General features: G+C 45.0%; 1 long non-coding RNA gene across 1 annotated transcript in view; it reads right to left on the bottom strand.

Annotated features, from left to right (window-relative positions):
* Positions 1 to 6,850: 6,850 nt before the first annotated feature.
* The window catches only part of LOC138973958 (uncharacterized), a 451,362-nt gene continuing 446,163 nt past the window's right edge, over positions 6,851 to 12,049 (bottom strand). The window contains exon 2 of the long non-coding RNA XR_011458237.1: positions 6,851 to 8,229. This is a non-coding gene — a long non-coding RNA (uncharacterized lncRNA). The remainder of the gene's footprint in view (positions 8,230 to 12,049) is intronic.

Below are 12,049 nucleotides of genomic sequence, written 5' to 3'. Positions count from 1 at the left end.
TAGAAACGGATGCCGGATAAAGGTCGTTTGCAAAGGTGTAATTTTGTTAAATTAACGTGGTAAAAATATACTTTAATCACAGAAAGCAGGTGTGCTGTACGCTGTTGGTGTGTGTCTAAATTAGGTCATGTAGGTGTAAAGCCGAGCGGTCTTAGCTTCACATTAACTCTAACTGTCTGTGTCTGTGTCTGAGATGTTATACGTGTTTGAAGTTCATTTGTCAGGATGGCAATCACACGACAGGACAAACAGACACACAGAATATAAACTCAAGAAGAGGCAGGTAAAGTTCAAAATTGTATTGAATCAAAACAAATCATAAAAACAACTCAATACAAGGCGTTGGTTCTTTTCAGAAAATATATCTGTACATTGGTTCACTCTATTCCTGTAATTTTCCTACTCCTTACAAAAATATTCTAAGTCCAAAAATGGCTGAAAATGTGGGCATGACCCGTAGGTACCCTTAGCAAAATACGCTACTGAAAGCAATAACCTATGTCCTAAAATGGCCGAAAATTTGGGCAGAGGTTCGGGGCCTGAGTAAAAATAAAGTAAAAGAGTAAAGCGACGCCACTTAACTCGCCGTGTGGTAACCTGGGACTGCGGAACGTTTGTTTTTAACCCTGTCAGTTCAGTCCACAGGGCGGAGTCCGGTATACCATTTAGACACTTAAGCCAGGTTGGTTGCCAAAACTCCGGAGGACAATTTAGAGATAACAACAAATACTTCTCAGTACTCAGGTTTGGACTCATCTACAACCATTCCCACCGAAGCAATGCTGTAACCCTAAGTGGTGGTGGGGAGTCCGGTATACCGTTTAGACACAAAGTCAGGTTGGTTGCTCAGACTCCCGCCGAACCTTGAAAACTAACAGCTTATATACCTTCCATGACTGTCCCTGACGTCAGTCCACGTGCAAAAACAAATTCGTGGCAAGTGACAGGAGCGTGACTTTGGGTTCACAACCCCGCCAGTCAAGCCGGCGCGATCGTATCAACGTCATAGAACAAAATGGGGAGGGAGGGGGGGAGAGTCTCGAGGCTGCTGTCAGCCTCCATAGAAGCTACAGTTAAAATCCCTCAAAAATACGCAAAAACTCCTGTACAAAGAAAACTACATCAAAAACGCTATAAAGAAATACATCAATAAAATGGAAATTCCACGACGCATCATTTGATACCAAACACTCATTGGTTATCAACACTATGAACAAAGTGCAAAACCTCTGACTATTACCTCGCAAAATAGTCACGTCACACCAAAAACCGTATGCAGTTACAAGTTAACCACAATCAAACACAGTGTATATTGAACAGGCTTCTCATATGTAGATGATAAACATAAAATCTACATTCTACTAAACAAATGAATACAGAATACATACTTATATAGAATACATAGGTAAAAGAAAGAATGATATAAAAGCTACAGAAAAGAAAAGAGAGAGAGAGAGTAGAGAGAGTGTGTCTGTATGTGTATGTGTGTCTATGTATGTGTGTTCGTCTGTGTGTAACAAGTATTATCATAGACCTGTATTAGAAATAAAGAATCAGGTCAAAAAGGAAAGGGGGTTGGGAAGGGAGGTGAATATAGCAAAACAATGCCCTCAGTCGTTGACGGCCCACGTGCATAAACATTCGTGACAGGAGAAACGACCTAGGGGTCATATCCCGTCAGTTCTGTCGGCGCCATCGTGTCAAAACCAATTAACCAATTAATTCTACCGCAAAAGAACAATAGAAAACGGGACCGTATCATACCTATTTCCAAACATTTACTAAGCAAAAGAACAAATATGATTTTAGAGTGTGAATCTTAATTCCACACAGTTTCAATACTAACCTAGATAATATATTCTGCTCTCTACATTTTCTCTTCTTCTTCACTCCATATACTTTAAGAAGAAAATTACATATGGAGAAAAGACAAAAATATTCCTGTAGTCGCTTTTCTCCACAATGCCCCCCTCCACAAAAACAGTTTGCCCTCAAACTGAAAATGACCGAGGGTATTGAAACTTCTCAAAGCAGAAAAGTACAAAAAGCAAAAAAATCATATTTACAGAAAACCAGCGAAACACCAATACCTCTCCTTCTTTTGCTTCTGACACCAAATGTAAAAAAACTGAGCGGAAGGATAAGATTTGCGTAAGAAACACCATTGGTAACGCCGAACCAACAAACTCTGTCCGTTCTTATTGGATTCCAACTCAAAAAAATGGTGAATTTGGCCCAAACCAAATAAAAACAACTCTCTCAGCTTGTCAGTTCTATTATCATTATAAATTGCAAGCAGAAAAAGAAAACAATATATTGTTACAAAAAAATAGTAAAATTATGCGATTATAATTTCTTTCACCGACAACAAAAGGAGGGAAGTAAAAAAAAACGTCGAAATAATTTGTTTCTTCGCGACCTTCCCAATGAAACAAGTGATATATTTTACAGTTTACACGGACAAAAATATAAATATGAAGGGTATAAAAACTTCTGCAGCTATAGTCCAACATTGTTTTTCTCCCAAAAGAACGTTAGACTTTCCACTCTAGTCTTCTGTTCCCTTAAAAAAAAAACACAACCACACACCGATTTACCTCGCCGTGGTTGGTTTCGCAATACATTCAGAAAACATGACATCGCGGAACCAAACTTCACAGCAACATATAAAAGAGAGGACAACCGGTCAAACTTATTTTATGTTCAACATTTCAACAAATACAAGAAACAATTAACAGAATAAAAAGACAAAATGTGTATTCTTACCGGTCGTAAGTGTACACTCACATCTGCCCCCATTATCTTTGAAACACACACACGGCGCAATAACTCATCTAATGTCTGTCTCTTTCTTCTTTTAAAAACAATCCTACATGACTCATGTAACTGATTAACTCAATGTCTTTGATGCTCTAAATAATAAAACCTTCGATCGTTGACGTCATCGTTGTTGGAGTTGCGGCGACATCACGGATGCGGCGTTGACGACGATGATGTTACGTCACTTTGACGTCATCTCGTCACAGCATCGGCGTCGACATCGGCTGGCGCGTCCTCGCGGCGCCAGACAGCTCCCTCCGCCACAGCAACGACATCAACAGCGGCTGGCGCGTCCTCGCGGCGCCAGACAGCTACCTCCGCCACAGCAACGACATCACGGATGCGGCGTTGACGACGAGGATGTTACGTCACTCTGACGTCATCTCGTCACAGCAACGACATCAACATCGGCTGGCGCGTTCTCGCGGCGCCAGACAGCTTCCTCTGTCGTTTCTGTCACTGCAAAAGCGTCGACCTCGGTGAAACATCCGCCCCCGGACGACCCCCAGCTGGAGCACCGTTTAACGCCGAGACGCAGCTGGCATCCCAGGTCGACCGCCGTGTCTTAACCGGGACAAAGGTAGTGGTGTCGTTGATTGCCACCGTAGATTTTGAAAATGATTTTCGAAGAGATTTGAGGTTCTGTGTTCCTTTCTTTGACAACCTTCTCGGTCCCTGCAATAAGTTCATGGACTGGTGACCGATGCGTGTCTTCGGGACCCCTCGTTGTAATCTAAGTCCCCTTCCGAGAAGTCCATCTCTCAGGCTCCCTCGCTGCTGGATGCACTCAGCTCTCCAGTTGATCAGCCCACCCGACCTATGTGGCCGCATAGGTCCAGCACACGCCGCTCAAACCGCTCTTTCGGTTATGCTTGCCTTGCCTGTCCTCTGGTAGGTCTTCTGTACCATACCCTCCAGTGGCACCTAGTGTGACACCAGGTCAAGACGGTTCCCAATCCAATTCCCCGCAGGTTGTTGGACTACACCCATGGCAGAGTGTATATGACTCTTCTGTAGTAAGTTGTTGCAACAAGAAAAAAAACCAAATGTTTCATCAGCTCCGGCCGGGCGCTGTTGACTCATCGTGAACCCCTCAATCTCCTCTAATGGTCAAATCTCAGTCTATCAGGCGGACGACGAGTCCTGCTGGTTCGCCGTAGTTTCGTTGTCGCCCCTGTTGTCATCTGCATCTCTCTGTCACTGTCTCTTTCGTCGTTGGTTATGCTAATCTATGCTTTTTAACAAAAATCAGAACAAAAACATCTATCGAGCTCCCTACCCTTATTGATCACGAAGTCACTGGTGCCTATTTCCTTGGTGCTTGCGTCTGACGCTTGAGTTGTCGCTGATGTCGCCTCGCTCCGCGGATTCCGGGAGAGTGGTACCTTGACGACATCAGGCGCGTCCTCGCGGCGCCGGACAGCAACAAAGGACCAGATGACACCCGGCGCGTCCTCGCGGCGCCGGAGAGGAACGCAGGAACGGGTGACCTCTGTGACGACTTCTGTGGCGGTGATAGGACTCGAGACGCACCAGCTGCAGCGTCAGACAGGTTCCCCTGTCTCGTCAGACAGAGGCAGGAATCGCGGCCTCGTGGCAGCGCGCCGTAAAGCTCGCTCGCCGACCGGATCCCCTGCAGCGCACTGGTCAGCTGGGTTGTCCTTGTCAGGTCGATGTACGGTGTTGTTGTTGGTATCGGCTGCGTTTCGTGATGACGTAGTTCTTCTCTGCCGTCGCTGGAATCTTGTGGGCCGAGATGTCCGACGGTGTAGTTCTTGGGACGTATACAGAATCCCTCTGTATCTTGCATGCAGTGTCCCAAACTGCACACGGAAGCAACCTTCAGCAGGTTTTGTCCCCTCCTTGTCTGTCTTCTCTTCAAAGATGCGCTGATCTTCGGAAAACCTGTTGCCTGACGTAACTCCTGACGTCAGTACAACCCGTCACAGGTGTAAAAAGACCAAAACATCTCCCTCCTCGATGGCCCGTTTCCAGCTACTGTCTTCTCTTCCGCTATCTGGTCGCTTCTCTCGCTCTTCTGCAGTTTGTTGTTCGATGCTTGGGCTTGTGACTGTAGAAACACAAGCCCCTCGCACCTTCGTGTACCTCTCTGACGACCGCTGCCTTGCCCTCGCGTGTGAAGCAGTCTCTTCGTGCAACCCGAACAGACTCGAACCTGATCGCAGCTGCAACAGCTTCTTCCAGTGCCTGTGGTTTTACTTGAAATGTCGCCCACTGCAGCCTTGCGTCATGGTAGAGGGCGTCGGTGAAATGAGCGATGGTCAGCTCCTCTTCTGCTTCTCTGCTAGCTGCCGGATAGACTATCTGTACCAGGCGTCTGACGTCTTCCGCTAACGCAGGCAGACTTTCATCTTGCTGACGCGTTCTGTCCTGAAGGTTCGTCCGTAGAAGCCGGTTCCTTCTCGTGTATCTGTGTGCTGAATCTCGCTTCAAGGGCCCGAACAAGCGAGCCACATTCCCGTCTGTCTTCGGGTCTCACGAGTTTCAGCGTTGTCAGTGCTGACCCTCGTAGACAAACAGCAAGCTTAAAACCCATGTCTGCCTCTGTCCATCTGTTCAGCTCTGCAAACATTTCGAACTGAACTCGGAACGCCACCCAATCTGCCTTTCCGTTGAATGTTGGCGGACATCTGTTGAACTCGCTTCCGCCGGTCAGCGAAGCGCCGTTCCTTCCCTCGAGTTCCAGACAGTGTCCCTGTCTGTCCAGAACTCGACATCTATGCCAGCAGGGAAGGTTTTCCCCGCCCGGCATCTGTTGCTTTCCCAGGTTACACACGTTAGGATGACCGCGTGTCACCGAGGCTGCAGCGTCAGAAAAGCTCGATCGTCCTTGGACCCCAGTGACAAGCTTCGTGTCACCTATGTCGCTGTCTCCTCGCCTCTCTTGCTCTTCCTCTGCAGTTGTAGTTGTCTCGCCAGCTGGCCGCTCGTCCCCCCCTGCCGTTGTTCTGTGCGCGCTGTGATCCGGGGAGACAGAGACTGACTCCAAGACCGCTGTCAGTCCCCGAATATTCTCCTTCGGCGTTGTCGCCTCGTGACGCAGAGCGCTGCATTCCTGGCGTTTGCTGCTCTGCTCTCCTGCCAGCAACACGTGAATCGTGTCGCCGACAGTATGCAACTCTGGCTTCCCAGTCCAGGTCTCGAGTTGGAGAGACGGACCGGAAAGCCACTCTGTACTGCTCCCGTGTGTAGTTGACTGAAGACGACCCCTGCTGTTTTGTCCGGCTGGTCCCTTGCTTTTCCTCCAAGCGCCGTGTAGACCGTGTTCCTCGTTGCCAAGACAAAGTGCCGTGTTGTCCCTGCATGCCCGCAGCTTTCCTAGCCACTGGCTCCATGACGGTGCCGCATCGGAGTACTGCCAGTTGTGTTGACTGCACTGCATGCCATCTGGAACACTGCCTCGTTGTCCGCTATCTTTCTTCGGTCCGCAGCCGTCAGCAGGAAGGGTGATTTTCAGGGAGCAGACGAAAAAAAAAGGTTTGCCCAGCAAAAGGAAAAACCAGCTTAAAGCTTTGAACACTAACAGCCCCATCTCTTAAAAGTACACAGAGAAAAAGACCTAACTCTGATAGCAACAAAAAAATATGGTAGTGTTTGCATTACACTGTTCCAAGGGGCTAGGGAGGTAGGCGACGACCCTTGTCAGTACCGCCTGACGCCCGCAGGTCTTCTTGTGAACCAAGGTCAGACATCTTGCTTTGCAGCAGTCCAGAAAAATAAACAGTCACTTGCTAAGTGACTGAGAAAAATAAAATAAAAACAAAAGGATGCGATGGGATCTTCTCTTTCTAAGTAAAAATAAATCGGAAGCTACCAAAACCTACAGTGAACCAATCTTTATCCCACTTCTGACACCATTTGTAAAGCCGAGCGGTCTTAGCTTCACATTAACTCTAACTGTCTGTGTCTGTGTCTTAGATGTTATACGTGTTTGAAGGTCATTTGTCAGGATGGCAATCACACGACAGGACAAACAGACACACAGAATATAAACTCAAGAAGAGGCAGGTAAAGTTCAAAATTGTATTGCATCAAAACAAATCATAAAAACAACTCAATACAAGGCGTTGGTTCTTTTCAGAAAATATATCTGTACATTGGTTCACTTTATTCCTGTAATTTTCCTACTCCTTACAAAAACATTCTAAGTCCAAAAATGGCTGAAAATTTGGGCATGACCCGTAGGTACCCTTAGCAAAATACGCTACTGAAAGCAATATTCTATGTCCTAAAATGGCCGAAAATTTGGGCAGAGGTTCAGGGCCTGAGTAAAAATAAAGTAAAAGAGTAAAGCGACGCCACTTTACTCGCCGTGTGGTAACATGGGACTGCGGAACGTTTGTTTTTAACCCTGTCAGTTCAGTCCACAGGGCGGAGTCCGGTATACCATTTAGACACTTAAGCCAGGTTGGTTGCCAAAACTCCGGAGGACAGTTTAGAGATAACAACAAATACTTCTCAGTACTCAGGTTTGGACTCATCCACAACCATTCCCACCGAAGCAATGCTGTAACCCTAAGTGGTGGTGAGGAGTCCGGTATACCATTTAGACACTTAAGCCAGGTTGGTTGCTCAGACTCCCGCCGAACCTTAAAAACTAGCAGCTTATATACCTTCCATGACTGTCCCTGACGTCAGTCCACGTGCAAAAACAAATTCGTGGCAAGTGACAGGAGCGTGACTTTGGGTTCACAACCCCGCCAGTCAAGCCGGCGCGATCGTATCAACGTCATAGAACAAAATGGGGAGGGAGGGGGGGAGAGTTTCGAGGCTGCTGTCAGCTTCCATAGAAGCTACAGTTAAAATCCCTCAAAAATACACAAAAACTCCTGTACAAACAAAACTACATCAAAAACGCTATAAAGAAATACATCAATAAAATGGAGATTCTACGACGCATCATTTGATACCAAACACTCATAGGTTATCAACACTGAACAAAGTGCAAAACCTCTGACTATTACCTCGCAAAATAGTCATGTCACACCAAAAACCGTATGCAGTTACAAGTTAACCACAATCAAACGCAGTGTATATTCAACAGGCTTCTCATATGTAGATGATAAACATAATATCTCTATTCTACTAAACAAATGAATACAGACTACATGTTTATATTGAATACATGGGTAAAAGAAAGAATGATATAAAAGCTACAGAAAAGAAAAGAGAGAGAGAGAGAGAGTAGAGAGAGTGTGTCTGTATGTGTATGTGTGTCTATGTATGTGTGTTCGTCTGTGTGTAACAAGTATTACCATAGACCTGTATTAGAAATAAAGAATCAGGTCAAAAAGGAAAGGGGGTTGGGAAGGGAGGTGAATATAGCAAAACAATGCCCTCAGTCGTTAACGGCCCACGTGCATAAACATTCGTGACAGGAGAAACGACCTAAGGGTCATATCCCGTCAGTTCTGTCGGCGCCATCGTGTCAAAACCAATTTAACCAATTAATTCTACCGCAAAAGAACAATAGAAAACGGGACCGTATCATACCTATTTCCAAACATTTACTAAGCAAAAGAACAAATATGATTTTAGAGTGTGAATCTTAATTCCACACAGTTTCAATACTAACCTAGATAATATATTCTGCTCTCTACATTTTCTCTTCTTCTTCACTCCATATACTTTAAGAAGAAAATTACATATGGAGAAAAGACAAAAATATTCCTGTAGTCGCTTTTCTTCACATAGGCATGGGTTATTCGCACCAGACGCTCATTGAACACTTTTACACAGAGCAAACACTTTCTGCCAAGAGAGAATACAACTTTTACGATGAGTGTCAAGTCGTGAGCGGATTTAACAAGATCACTGTTTTGACTTTAAGTAACAGGAATCGGAAATACTTCTACATGCTGTTATGTGTGTGGGTGTTATGCTGTTGAGTTGGTATTCTCAATTGCAACAATCTATCTATATATCTATCTATCTATCTATAAGTGCAGAGCTGAGACACATTTCACAAACTTCTTCCTTGTTTATTCCAGTTAGCGGTATATCGGCAACAAAATTAGGCTGATTGTAAAGAAATAATATTTGTTTTATTGATTGTTTCGTTGCTTTGATTAATCATGTGTTTGACTGACTCTGTGTTTTATAGTTTGTTGGTTGGCTTAACAGTGTGGTAGCCTAGTCAGAGTTTACCCGTGATTTTCCCCGTACTTCAAATAGTGTCACAACGCTATTACCGAATATATAGCGATGCATTTTACCTCCAGCATCTTCAACTGGTATTATACGTGTTTCGATTTTACAAAGTTGTATTGCTTTTGCAATAGGCTGATCTTACTCTAGGCTAGTCATACACATCTCGGGTTCAACATTCGTTAACAAAGAAACTCACCTGATGGAAACTCCACCAAGAGCAGACACAGCGTTAAACACATCAGCATCCCCATCGTTGTGGTGCTGCTTTCGGAAAAATGAAAACGAGAAGGCACGACATACAGCAAGGCAAATATAGAAAATGCAGGAAATGTCAACTCCTCCGGCGTCCGGTTTCTGACACATATTATTCAGATATGTGTTCATGTCTGCATTGTGGTGAGTGTGTGCATTTCAATTAGAAAGGCTCCCTTGAAAGAATGATGACTCAATGTGCTATTGCCCATCTGCATAATTGCTTAATTTTGTCTGAAATACTGGTACAGGAGGTTTGAATGAATTCGAATGATCATACGGGATTGGACGAAGCCTTTTGGGTTTGAAGCCTAACATTATTTGTGTTCAGGGAGGTGGGTGCGGATGGGGACAAATAAACATAAACTTGAAAAAGCTCCTTAAGTGCATTTGATGAAGACATTTCCCATGAAATGATGCTTGCATTATGCTGTTTCCTTCCCTCTCTGTTGTGTACATTTAGTTATGTTTTAACAAAATGTTTCCAGATGGATCAAGAATCGTGGGTGGCGGTGACGGTGGTGGTGTGCGCGTGTATGTGCGTGTGTGTGTGTGTGTGTGCGTGCATCACCTTTGCTTACTTCCCCTTGTTTCTGTCTCCCGTTTAGAAAATCATAGGTATCTTAAACCCACCTTACTTGACCTACATCCGTTCTTTTCGGTTTCATAACTTCGAATTGTGCTGTCATTGTCGTGATGAAAACAGTTTTCTTTACTTTAATACCATTTTGTGCACTGAAGTCTGTTTTGCTTAGATTTGAAAATATGTTCCCTGTACCGACAAAAACAGGCTTAAAAGCACCTGGTTACTCGGTACGAACATACTTTTTCGAAAATGTTTGCTCTTCAGATAAAGCAGCCATATAGTGATATCTAGCGGTGAGCGTTCAAACAAAAGTGTATTTCTATTGTCTGTAAAAGCCTGATATGTACAGGAACAAGATGGTGCCTTTAAGGCAATTGATTATATAAGTTCTGGTCAATGTTATGGCGTGTTTACATCCGTATGTGCGTACATGTCATCAAGGTCCGATTTTCAAATCGATTGGTTAAACAACACTGCCGACCTACAGACACTTTATTTGCATAATAATGTCACCATAATTCACCTGTTTTTGTCTTAGACCCGCGCCTCTCTCTGTGTGTGTGTGTGTGTGTGTGTGTGTGTGTGTGTGTGTGTGTGTGTGTGTGTGTGTGTGTGTGTGTGTGTGTGTGTGTGTGTGTGTGTGTGTGTGTGTGTGTGTGTGTGTGTGTGTGTGTGTGTGTGTGTGTGTGTTTGCATGTCATCAAAGTCACGTTTGCGAGTCAATTCGTAAAACAACGTTCAGACAGGTTAGACCCTCATGTGTGTGTGTATGTCACCATCGTCAAGTTTGGAAGTCAATTCGTAACACAAAGTTCAGACAGGTTTACGACGAGTTCAGACCCTCATGTATGTGTGTATGTCATCAAAGTCAAGTCTGCAAGCCGATTATTTAAACTAAATCCAGAGAGTGTTACGACGAGCTCAACCCCGTATATTCGTGAGCATCCAGGTCCAGCTCTAGAGTGGAGTCATAAGAGTGCTGCGAAGAGGTGCTGGTGTCAGACAAGCGGATGTAATGTTCTTCACGATGCATGTGCTCTTCGCGGTCACTGGCACTGGAGATTTGAACGCCGGCGGGAGGCAGTTGAGGCTGCGGCGACTGGTCCTCGGAGTCCTCTTGGTGCTGGTGCTGGCAGTGTTGGTGATGTTGTGGACTGAAGATGTTCAGTTGGAACTCATCTGTACGGCTGCCGGGGTCGGGGTGGGGGGGCTTCCTTGTGTGATCTGGGCAACATTCAAACATAATGTCAGGTGGATTATATGTGGTTTTTTTTTAAAACAAAAACAAGTTAAAATGTTATTGTCCGTGGAATGATGGAATAAAACAGACATGACAATTAAGTCTACCATGAGTGTTTAAACATAGAGAGAGAGAGAGAGAGAGAGAGAGAGAGAGAGAGAGAGAGAGAGAGAGAGAGAGAGAGAGAGAGAGAGAGAGAGAGAGAGAGAGAGAGAGAGAGTGATGGAATAAAACAGACATGACAATTAAGTCTACCATGAGTGTTTAAACATAGAGAGAGAGAGAGGGAGAGAGAGAGAGAGAGAGAGAGAGAGAGAGAGAGAGAGAGAGAGAGAGAGAGAGAGAGAGAGAGAGAGAGAGAGAGAGAGAGAGAGAGAGAGAGAGAGAGAGAGAGAGAGAGAGAGAGAGAGAGAGAGAGAGAGAGAGAGAGAGAGAGAGAGAGAGAGAGAGAGAGAGAGAGAGAGGTCAGAAGTCAGAATGTTTATTCGCGTAAACACAGGGTCCATTGCGAGAGGGTACGTGGAGTTTGGGAAATCGAACGATCGGCGATCATCAGTGTTCACATTGGTTACAGTCCGTTACAAACACAATGCATCGTTCGGAGGCATCCAACTTGTATTCCAAGTCAGGAAATAACTGTTCCGTTTTCAACACGCTATTATCAATACCGATCGCGGTTTGTCAAAAACACAAAATAATGAAATATGTGAGTCTACTGCACGTAGTTCAGCGAAAAGAGTCAGTCTGGCATGGCACACAGGTAGCATTGTACCAGTGTAGAAATGACCTGCAGATCAGCAGTGAGATGGTCAATTTCTTCTCGAAAGGCGTTGCGGTCGACTTGGGGCAGCCGCCGGATAGTTGGGGGTATGTCTTCCTCTTGTCGGTACGACGTGGTCTCGGCTGTTTCGCAGTCATATGACAACACGTAGTCGTCTCCCCTTGCAATCAGTCATATGACAACACGTAGTCGTCTCCCC

The sequence above is a fragment of the Littorina saxatilis genome, linkage group LG8, assembly GCF_037325665.1.
Source record: "Littorina saxatilis isolate snail1 linkage group LG8, US_GU_Lsax_2.0, whole genome shotgun sequence".
Lineage (NCBI taxonomy): Eukaryota > Metazoa > Mollusca > Gastropoda > Littorinimorpha > Littorinidae > Littorina > Littorina saxatilis.
This window is presented reverse-complemented; position numbering and strand designations above follow the sequence as displayed.